At 35.1% G+C, this 11,191-nt stretch overlaps 1 long non-coding RNA gene across 4 annotated transcripts; it reads left to right on the top strand.

Annotated features, from left to right (window-relative positions):
• The first annotated feature begins 8,616 nt into the window (after positions 1–8,616).
• LOC130467828 (uncharacterized) lies at positions 8,617–9,605 on the top strand. Of its 4 annotated transcripts, none has more exons than XR_008927771.1 (4): positions 8,617–8,917; positions 9,032–9,083; positions 9,357–9,421; positions 9,536–9,605. It is a non-coding gene; the product is annotated as an uncharacterized lncRNA (long non-coding RNA). The 4 variants fall into 4 exon arrangements; XR_008927770.1 differs by having other exon boundaries at positions 8,618–8,917; positions 9,032–9,079; positions 9,536–9,603; XR_008927769.1 differs by lacking the exon at positions 9,357–9,421 and having other exon boundaries at positions 8,620–8,917; positions 9,536–9,604.
• The last annotated feature ends 1,586 nt before the right edge of the window (positions 9,606–11,191 follow it).

Genomic DNA, 11,191 nt, shown 5'->3' with positions numbered 1-11,191 from the left:
GAAGACAATAACAATAATTGTGAAAACTTCTTGATACTAATCAAGAAGAGAATTCTTTTATTATGGTAATGCCTCGATTACAATAATCTCTCCAACACAAGTTCCTCTCAAACTCGTGTTCCTCACAGTAATCTACTTCGATTACAACTCCTTGACTTCTCTCTCTCAGACTTAAACTCTAAGTCTAAACAGGATAACTCTATCCTTACTAATACAAAATATAATTCGTGTTTGGATAACTCTAGATATTAATAATGCTTTTGTGTGGATATAAGGAACTTAGGAACTTTGATATTAACTAGGACACAAACTGTTTTAGAAAATCTTAGACAAAACGTTTTTAGGAAAGCAAAAACTCTCAGAATGTTTGTGTGCTTTAAACCAAAAACGATTTCCCTTTTATAGTGTTTATCCTTAGGGTTAGTTCCCTTCAAAACCTCAACTGCTAACTGCCAGCACTTTGGTCTCCACGTCCCTTGACTTGAGGAACAAGGGGAAGACCACTTCCCACGTTCAGCCACAAAGCAGTTGGTGGTTTGACTCAATCAAACCCTAAAATATTTCTTTAAAACAGATTTTATTTATCTACAAAAACTTAGGAGAATATTTAGGAAAATAAGTTTTGTTTAAATAAAATAACACGTAAATCTATTTTATATTAAATATGTAAAACTTGTTTTTATTTATGAAAATGTTTTCCATAAAAATCGCTTCCAATAAAATAAATGGCCTAATTAAATCATAAGTTCCTTGAGTACTCTATATACCATTTGCATAATTAATATTTACATAAAATTCTAAGTACAGTGGACTACCTAGACTTTATGTCTTCCCTTTGTCTGGAACTTGCAACTCAGAAGCTTCAGACGTTCCAGCTAAGGAACATTGATGAGTTCCTCTCTTGCTAACACAGGAACTCTTGGCTATGAGTCTGTAATAGTTCTTGTGGATATTCGGAACTCTTGATATGTAACTGTGTTGCTCCTCTTGTGACTTCAAACTGGAACAGATACAACTTCCAGCTCTGAAACTCCATTGACTGTTCCAAGTGTACCTCAGGAACTTCACCAGTTTATTCAAGTTCCTATCCTAATAGAAACTTGGGCATATGCCTGTTCAAAGTCATTTAGCAACCATAATCAGGAAGTTTGCAATATGTGTGTGTCATCAACCAAAACTTAGGAACAACATAGGTCCTTAAACTGAGAACATGAAGGGAGCCAAGACTTGGTAATGTTCAAAGTCTTGCCCGGCACAGCCACTGTCTCAGCCTGAAAGTTAACGGCAATTTGGTCCCATTCTTGCGCAGTTAAGGCCGGAAGCTCCTCATTTCCTCCAGCGGATCGAGGCTCTAACTGCCAGCGGCTGAACTTCAGCTCCATATCCTCGTTAGCAGTCCACATCACCACCCACCTTAATCTCCAAAAGTGATGCTTGGACGGCTTATCAAAGGTGGTAGCATATCCCCCTTTGTTTGCCAGCAGGAACCAACCTTCAGTTCCTTTGACCTTCAGAAAACGTACCAATCTCAGAAAAGAATTAAAAGACGGTCTCAAACCTAGAAGCTCACACTTAGCCACGTACCCAGTACGTTCGTCCATGAATTAGGAGTCAGTTGGCAAATACCAATGCCGAACTGTTAGGTTATGATACATATGAATAAGCATAAATCATGCGGAAAAACCATAAAACCAGGAAACATATCATTTACACATAATCATTTAGCATAATTCAGATGCATACACTTTGTAGCGTGCCCTCCCTAGCTGCGCCCGAACCGAACAAGGACAAGTCTTTAGGACTCCAAGTGTCGTCCCAACGTAGATAGTCCACAGCACGTCCGGATCCGCCTTAAGATTGACCAACTAGAATCGCCCTTAAGGTACTATATATTTTCGGCTAATAGAGCAAGAATATGGCTGACTTTTCTACTTAAAAATCTTAGCTTTTTATTGTTTGAATACTTGAAATTGTATCTTATAAATTGTGACCCTAGGCACCTATTTATAGAGTTATGGAAAAGGACTTGGAATCCTATTAGGATACTAATTTATTTAATTATAATCCTACTAGGACTCTAATTAAATAAACTAAATCTTTTAGGATTATATTTAATCATATGACGAATCCCGGTAGCCTTAGGATTCGAGTAACACACTTCGAGTGATACGCTAGCACCGCACGCAGGCCTTACGGCCCACGCACAGCGCCAGCCCACTCGTCGCAGCCCATGTCGCAGCTCCGCGCGCGCCAAGGCCATTGCTGGGCCTGGCCTTGCACTGGGCCTGGAGTGGCTTGGCAATGTGTGTTTGGGCGCTTGGCTTGCTGGGCGTAGGCCTGGCTTCGTGCTGGGCCTTCGTCTAGCAAGTCTCGTCCGATGCTAATTCGTACGACGCGCTTCCGATTAAATTCCCGATTCCGGAATTCATTTCCGATACGAACAATATTTAATATTTTTGATTCCGGAATTAATTTCCGTTTCAGGAATTATTTTCCGATTCCGATAATATTTCCGATTCTGACAATATTTCCGTTTCCGGTCATATTTCCGATTCCGACAATATTTCCATTTCCGATAATAATTTCCGATACGTACCATGTTTCCGTTTCCGGCAACATCTACGACTTGGATAATATTTATATTTCCGATACGATCCATATTTCCGTTTCTTGCCTTTGACGATCTCAGCTCCCACTAAAACCAAGATCCGTCGATTCCGAAAATCATAGATGGAGTATTTAATTCCATTAAATACTTGATCCGTTTACGTACTATTTGTGTGACCCTACGGGTTCAATCAAAAGTAAGTTGTGGATTAATATCATTAATTCCACTTGAACTGAAGCGGCCTCTAGCTAGGCATTCAGCTCACTTGATCTCACTGAATTTATTAACTTGTTAATTAATACTGAACCGCATTTATTAGACTTAACATTAAATGCATACTTGGACCAAGGGCATTATTTCCTTCAGTCTCCCACTTGTCCTTAGGGACAAGTGTGCATTTCCTAATTCCTTTGTCGCTCGATGCTTGCTCTTGAACATAAGGTAAGAGTTGTCATCTTTATTACGTCCAGAGGTGTTTCTTGGTTTCAGAGTTCAACTGATCAAATAAACAGATAATCATAGCCTATGATTCATCTGAGCACGGCCATGCATTTTACAGTTTCTAGCTCTCCGAGTGGCCTTGTACAACTTTTAAGCATCTCATCCCGATTTATGGGAGGACAATCCCAATCTTGCGATCTTGAGATTAGACTTAGTTTGATAGGTGATTACCTGAGCGTTGCCTTTATAGCCTCCTTTTACGGTGCGACGGTTGGTCAACGTCAAAGTAAGCAGTTCTCAAACAAGTAATCTCAAATCACTCAGGTATTGAGGATTAGTGTCTAATAATTTTAGTGAAATTTACTTATGACAGATTTTCATCTCTTACAGTAAAGTTTCATAGGTTTTTCGATACTAGTCTTCCCAAAGTAAGTATCGATGCAAATGATTATGACATTGCCATGTCCACATAGTTCAAGAAACAGAACTACTAGTCATCTTGCATTCTAGTCGTCTAACGTTTTCTATGCGTCCATCTTTATAGAAAACTCTGACCAGGGACCTTTTTCAACTTTTGACATTCAAGTGCACTTGATAGACATTTCTTAGTCACAGGACTGGTCCTGACAGTCTATCTTGAATATATCGTCAAATTGAAGGGACTCATCATTTAATACCAAACCAAGATTAAATGGAATATGAAAATACATTTCATATATGATAAATGTTCAACCCCAACGTTTTACAACCATGGGCCTCAAGCCCATATTTAAAACAGTTCATGGAATTCAAAGCTATGCTTGATTTCCAGTGCTACAATGTGAGTGTTGTTTCTCACTTGTTGCATAGGTGTAGTTATCATGCTTTGCCAATCTTAATATCCTTTTCATCGAATGTTCTTCGAGATATGATGATAAGATCTTTTGATTTTGTTTATTATGTGATCCAGTCTCTCTTACTTCAATATTGGTTCTACGCATTTTGCAATGAAGAACCACCAAGTTAGCAGACATGTGATCCACCCAAGTTCAGTGAAGAACTTTTAATATAAACAACCCTGTTTTATTGCTTCTTAGGCAATAAGTACTTTTACTTCAACTGTATAGGTTGCTAGTGATGCTTTGTTTGGATTTACTTATCCAAGCAGTTCACAGATATGCGAAACACTTTCCAACTATATCTTAGAACATAGAAATTAATATTTAATTTCCCACGCAACAACTCATGGTCTCCAATCCATGTTGGTATTTCAAAACACGATGCTCTATGGCTCGTCCTTGCCAATGGTTAACTCCAAAGGGTCTTGCTTGATCCTTTGCCAGTGTTTATGAGTGTAGCATCAATATTTAGCATATCTTTATTTCCTTGAATCAAGAACTATTCCTATGTACCTTTTCAAGTACCATAAGTTTTTCTTAATCTCAATCTAGTTGATCTTCACTTAGATCAATAGAGATTGGTATGTGTTCGTCATGCCTAAAGCCATACGATACATTTTGGCGATCCTTATATTATATCATACATGATAAATTAGTTTGGAGAATAATTCCCAATTGAATTCTATCCATGTCACTTTAGCTCATTCAATTTCAGTAGATACTGAATCCAGCTAAATTCTTTGACATATAATATAGGTGAAGAATCTCATTTAGATCCTTTGATGTTTAACATAGTAAATGCTTATACATAGTTCAAACATTCTTTACTTAGATTTATTCACATGGGTCGAATATCTCCTAAGGAGTCTTTCGTGTTTGATTTAGTAAATGCCATTACTTAATTCAAAACAATATTATAAGATCTTTGTAAATAGATCTTAATACCCATTATGTACTAAGTTTCGCCATGGTCCATCATTGATGAATAATTTCAAATCTAAGTCATTAGCATTTGAATGTTATTTCACAATAGAGAGATATGTGTGTGATACACATAGGACCAATTAAGTTTTTATGTACTCCCACTAAAGTTCTTATATATCTATAAGAAACATGTACATTTTATGAAACTAAAATACTTATTAGTTTCACTAAAATACATTTCTAATTCCCAATTGCTTGCTTAAATCTGTACTCAGATTTCATAAGCTAGCTTTCCTTTTCAAGCATTTATTTGGATCCACAAATCCTATGACATACCATGTACATAGTTTATTCCAACATTTGATTGAGGAATTGTTTTGTCATCCAATTGCCATATGTACCAATATGCAATCATTGCTTGATTTATAGACTTGAGCATTACGATTATGCATGAGGTTTCAACACAATCCACCGTGAATTTGCTTGTAACTTTTAGCAACTAATCTAGCTTTGTGTGTGAACACAATTTCATGTTTGATGGTTTTTATCCTTAAAACAAACTTGCAACCAATAGGTGTGAAACTATTCTTGCAAATCAACAAAATTTCAATTTTGTCATCAAAACATTGAGTATGTTTTATGGCCTTTAACCAATTAAATATTAAGTCTATATACGTCCTCTAACCATTTTAGGGAATCTAGGTTTCGTCATAGCTTTCTTACAAGTCACAAACTCATTTGTCTACATGATAATATTTTACTGCAAGTTGTAGGTTTCTTCACTATCTAATAGAAGAATCGCATAGCTTCAGTGACATGAACTCCATGTTTCTTCACTATCTAATAGAAGAATCTCGTAGTTTCAGTGACTTGAACTCTATGCCTACTTGGGTATAGAACATCAAACAATAGAATATCAATAGCCACTTGAAAGTCCTTTGAACATTCTGTTCTCCTTGAAGCACTTGTAAAGTCTTCTAAGAGATGTCTATTCTTTAAAGCCACTTCTAAAGTCCTTAAAGAATAAGTGTTCCGATTTTCTAAAGAACTTCAAAAAGCCTCAAGAATGTCCATTTATGTTTGTTGTTCACCTCGAATACTTTCGAGGTCTATTTTCTCCCACTTGTCATTTTGGAAATGAATCTCCAAAAGGACATTATTTCGGGAAAATAAACATTATGTTCTCAAAAATTCGTGGTAGAAACAATACCCTTGTGTCTCATTTGAATAAATCACAATGAAACATATATCTATACTTGGGCCTTAGTTTGTTGAATAACAAACACTAAGCTCCCACTGAGTTTTAGGAACTCTTTACATATATTATGAAAAGATATTCTGAAATTACTTTTCAATAGCTTTGACGAATTTGGTTTAGTTTGGTGGTAGTTGAGCACTTTGTTTTAGAAATTATAGGAAAAGTCTTTATGATTCATCATTGATCGAATCAAGTACTAATTGACTTCGACCATTCCAACATAGATATGCCATATCTTATGGAGCTAGATCGTGAAATTACAACACACAATCATTGATGATCATTCTTGACTTAAGTAATAATCAACATGATCTAACCTAGATCTTTATGATTTCTTGCCAAGTAGATTTTATACTTCTGAATCTTTGAACAAGCCAAACAGATTCAAACTTATATCACATTGAGTAAATAAATCCATTTTAACTCAAATCCAGGCGAAATAATAAAGTCATAAAATCTTTCTTTAGCTTTGAACTCTATTGTCTAGGTGTTCTAACAATAGTTCATATCTTTTGTTACTTTCAACAAGTAAGACTAGCTTGTCTTGAATGATCTAGAAATCAATCAATTTTCAAAATTCCATCAAAATAGAGCTTTTGAATGTTAATTTGTTGACATGGTCTAAGTAACAATGCCAAAGATTAGTGGAACTCAAATCAAGAGATTTATTTGAACCTAGTAAAGTTTTTATTGTTAAAGAGTTGTTTTTTTTAATCAAGCATATTGACTCGACCCGTAAATGACCATTTTCATTCAAATAAACAAAAAAACAAGCATTGTTTTTGTTCTTCTGAATGTGAGTCTTTCTGTGTATGAAAACAGAAATTTAGGTATGCTGATTATGGAACAAAATAGCCATTAAGTTCCAGCCTTTGAAAGGATTTAAAACAAACTAGATGACCCTACAACTAATGTAGCATTGCCATGCTTCATTTCCCACTTGTAGGCCATTAGTGTAGCCTAGCTTCCATTGTTTGAGTTATTACCGAAGTAAGAACCTCAAGCGGTATATGATACCAAGGAAGTTTGATTGCTAGGTACTTCTCTTTAAACATAAACTTATAGGTAGAAACAGAATTGTAAATTCCTTTCATTTGTTCCTTTGTTTTCCTATTTCTTGTACCTTTCCTAATAGCCTTAAGAATTGAATTCTCTAGTGTTGACTTTTATACTTTGTTTAGACATGTCCAATGTCATTCCAAAGTTCTTACCATTTTATTTTATGTTGAATATTCTTTTCAACTAGATGATCTTACTAGAAGCTTCTAAAGTTCTCTAAGCATCGATCTATTCGAATGTCTAGGGACTAGACTCATTCGAGAATTAAATGGATAAAAGATGTTAGGTTGTTAACCATTGGTAAAGCTGAGCGTTTAAACTCAATGCTTTATGATCTCAAAACTACATTGTATTTTGAATTGACAAGCACCAATCAGTTCGCCATTCGATTTTGATATTCGAAATCAACCATAAAAGTCGCTAAAAGAAACGTACATTTTAAATTGCTCATTTTCTCTCATTTCCGTGAATCGTTCTTGGATTCACTACCAATCGAGGAAATTTACTGTTACCCTTCTAAAAGGAATTACTGTAGTGCAAGATATTTAATTATAAACAATAATTAAAACATACATTGAAGCATGCAAAGTCTAAACATTTATCATGAGTAATAACTTGAAAATCAAAGCATTCATGCAATTTAAACAAGTCATTAGCATTTTATTCTAATTTATTGTTCCGGCAGGTGTGAATAAAATGATTCCAAGATCCTAAAACCCATTGAAAAATTAAGCACATTATGTATTTAGACACAATTCTAAAATCTTTTAGGTAAGCAAAAGCCTTTTGCTAATAGTCTAGAAACTACTCTTGGTTGATAGGTACGTCTAAGAGCTTATTAGGTAAACCTATCGATTTTGCCACGACATAAAAGGACTCCTTACTTATATCGTTGAGTTTCACCAAAACTAACATGTACTCACAATTATTTGTGTACCGTACCCCTTTAGGATCAATAAGTAACACCTCGCTGAGCGTAATCTATTACTAGATTGATGTAAAGGTTATCCAAGTAAGTGTTATTTTGGCATGGCACCTTTTAACTCAATTTTTAAGTTTGGAACTTAAGGCTCTTACTATGTTGGTTAGATTTTAACACTAGTACAAAAGTGACCTTAGGTAACACCAAATGGTAACACTTTTAAAGTTGTAAAATTATACGATGTATACGTAACACTTTCACATTAGGTAACACTTGTTTGTAACACTTTATATTAGGTAACACTAATTTGTAACACTTTGATATAAGGTAAAACTTATTTGTAACACTTTAATTTATGAACACTTTAAAATTTCAGTTTTAAAACTTACATTTGTTGACCACGTTTTTTCTTTTGGCAGGAGACCAATGTTTTTTTTTAAAAAAATTATCTTTGTTAAATCTGGCAATTATTTATAATACTTTTTATTATCTAGGGAATCTTGGATTGGGCTTGTCTCGTGAAAGGTTCAGCATACCTAAGTAAAAATAAAACAGACCCAAATTTCTTCATCGTAAACTAAACAGACCTTGGACATTCTCTCTCCTCTCTCACAAATTCTTTGTCCTCTTCTTCATCTCTTTGGCATCCATGGCTATGGAGACTTGATCCCACTAAGTAAGGATTCACATAATTACGAGTAATAACAGTTCATCTCCCCCAAAGCGCCATACACTCAAGTTCTCAACTCACATTATGTCTATCTTTCGGCGAATCGATGTCAATGCGGACGAGATCTACGACGTTTCTTAGGTTAGAGTGAGTATAGGTAATTAAAGATTCAGTTTTTTGTGTTGATTCTTTGACCAATTCAGTCATTTAATAATAGCATTCAAGCCCTAACTTGTTTTTTTTGTTTATTTACCTTCACCGTTGGTTGAAGGAGGTGACATAGGTTAGCGGCGAGGTTAGGGGCGCGGTTGGAGTTAATGTCTGTAATAATCTTCTTCTTCATCCTCTCTTTTTTCTCCAAGACTCTGAGAAAGATGTTCCATACTTTTGATTAATTACATTTGAATTATTCGTTTAAAGTTTCATTTTTTGTTGAATTGCATTTAATTTCTTGTTTTACGGGTGAAATTGGAGGTTTCTATTTGTAATTTTATGTTCCAATGTGTTTCTTTCTCTTTCACTCCTACCCAATAGACCTTTTTGATACTATTTTCCTTATTTTCATTGGTTTTTGGGTTGTATTAATCTATTCACAGCTGTGTGTATGGAGGCTGATTTTCTAATCCCACCATCCGGTCTAGAAAAAAATTCAGCATAAGATGTATGAAGTAGATTTTAAGTTGTCTTTACCAAATTATATAAAGGTCTAACATTATTTCTCATGTAACATATGTTGTTGTGAGGCCTGATGTGTCCTTTGATTTTTATGCTGCAGTTTGGCAAATGTTGAACCAGTTGAAGTTGCAAAAAATATCTCTGGATTGAACCCTGAGATTACGCTAGGCAAGTGTTGTTTTACGCTTTTCTAGTCTTGCTACTGGCAATTTATCTGTTGATATACTGATTTTTCATTTGATAATCTAGTTGTTGTCGTATCAAAGACTTTCACTACTACTGAAACCACGTCGAATGCTCGGACACTGAGAGAATGTATTTCCTCTGCAATTGGGTTAGTGAATGCTCAAATCATATTGCACTTAGGTTTATAAACTAGATTCTGAAAATCAAGGGTGGATTAATATGCATATATAATAGATATATGTTCTCATTTCTTTGTGGTTCTCTGGAAAAGGCATCCAACACTTGCGAATGTCGTTATCCGATTTTTTCAGATATTTTAGTGGTATATATACTGCAAAATGAATTCATATTAGTGGACTATTATTTATGCTGAATTCGCACGCCTAAAATTTGTTTCCTCTAGTCTGATACTTGCATGGTTATGCTCTTATTGCAGGCCTGCTGCTGTTGCAAAATATATGGTGGCAGTTAGCACTAATCTCACGGTGATATCATCTCTTGCAAAACATCTGGTGGCAGGTAAGCTATACAATACTCCATCTATTTCTTGTTTTATTCATTGCCTTGCCTTAATTTACGGATAATAATCATTATTTTGATTCTATTGTTGTTTTCTTTGACTGGGATTGGATGTAACTTGGTTATTGCACTCCTGAATCTCGAATCTCTGAAACTGAGTCTATGCTTGTTAATTCAAAACGTTTTTTAAATGAAGAATGTATTTAGTCAGAAGGAGATATTTTGATTTTTAAGGTTTAAGTTAGTCTTGTGTTTGAGAGGAATACCTGAAAAGGAACTATGTAAAGTGTGTGCAACAAGAAGAATTACAGTCTCTTCTACGCATATTGAATCTCAAGACTTAGTTAATCACTTCATCCCTCTGCAAGCTCATGACTTGACTTTGTCTCGGAATGCGAACTACTCTTGTTTGATTGTTAGCTTGTGTTTCTAGGAGGGATCCTGTGGCTGTTTGGGTTATACCAGGTTTAGAGGAATTCCAATTTATTTCACTAAGTAAATACATAGAAAGGGACTAGATCATGCATGATTATCCCAAGGAGAAATTGATATAGGGTTCTAGGTGTGAGTGTAGGTGTGGGTGTGGCATTATAGAGAGGCCCCAAAGTTATGGATCCCTGCAGATTTCAGAAAACTTACTTAAGGCTATTACAGTAAGATCCTAAGCTTGTTGCATGAATCTATCATTTACTTTTTCATTGAACTCTGTTAGATGGTTGATTCCCTTAACTTGAATATCTGGATAGTCCTTTTCGAAAAAGCCATACTGTACACAGTCATAGAAACAACCATTCTGTAATGTGGAACATAATTTTTGTTTGATTGGTTCTCTATTAGATTTAAGAACATGATATTTGATGCAAGAATCTGCAAAAAAAATTTAGGGTTTATGCCGCTCGATTGAAATATGCGACGCTGAGGTTGTGCATGAATTCAAATTTGTTTTCGCGATCTGCTATGTTTGAATGTCGTGTTTGTTAAATTCGCGTATGTATAAGTTGTTAAATTGTTGTTTAGCAATTAATTTCACGCCAAAGGTTGTTGGAAGTGA

This window comes from Spinacia oleracea, chromosome 2, assembly GCF_020520425.1.
Source record: "Spinacia oleracea cultivar Varoflay chromosome 2, BTI_SOV_V1, whole genome shotgun sequence".
Lineage (NCBI taxonomy): Eukaryota > Viridiplantae > Streptophyta > Magnoliopsida > Caryophyllales > Amaranthaceae > Spinacia > Spinacia oleracea.
Note: the sequence above shows the minus strand (reverse complement) of the source record. Positions and strands in the feature narration are given on the sequence as shown.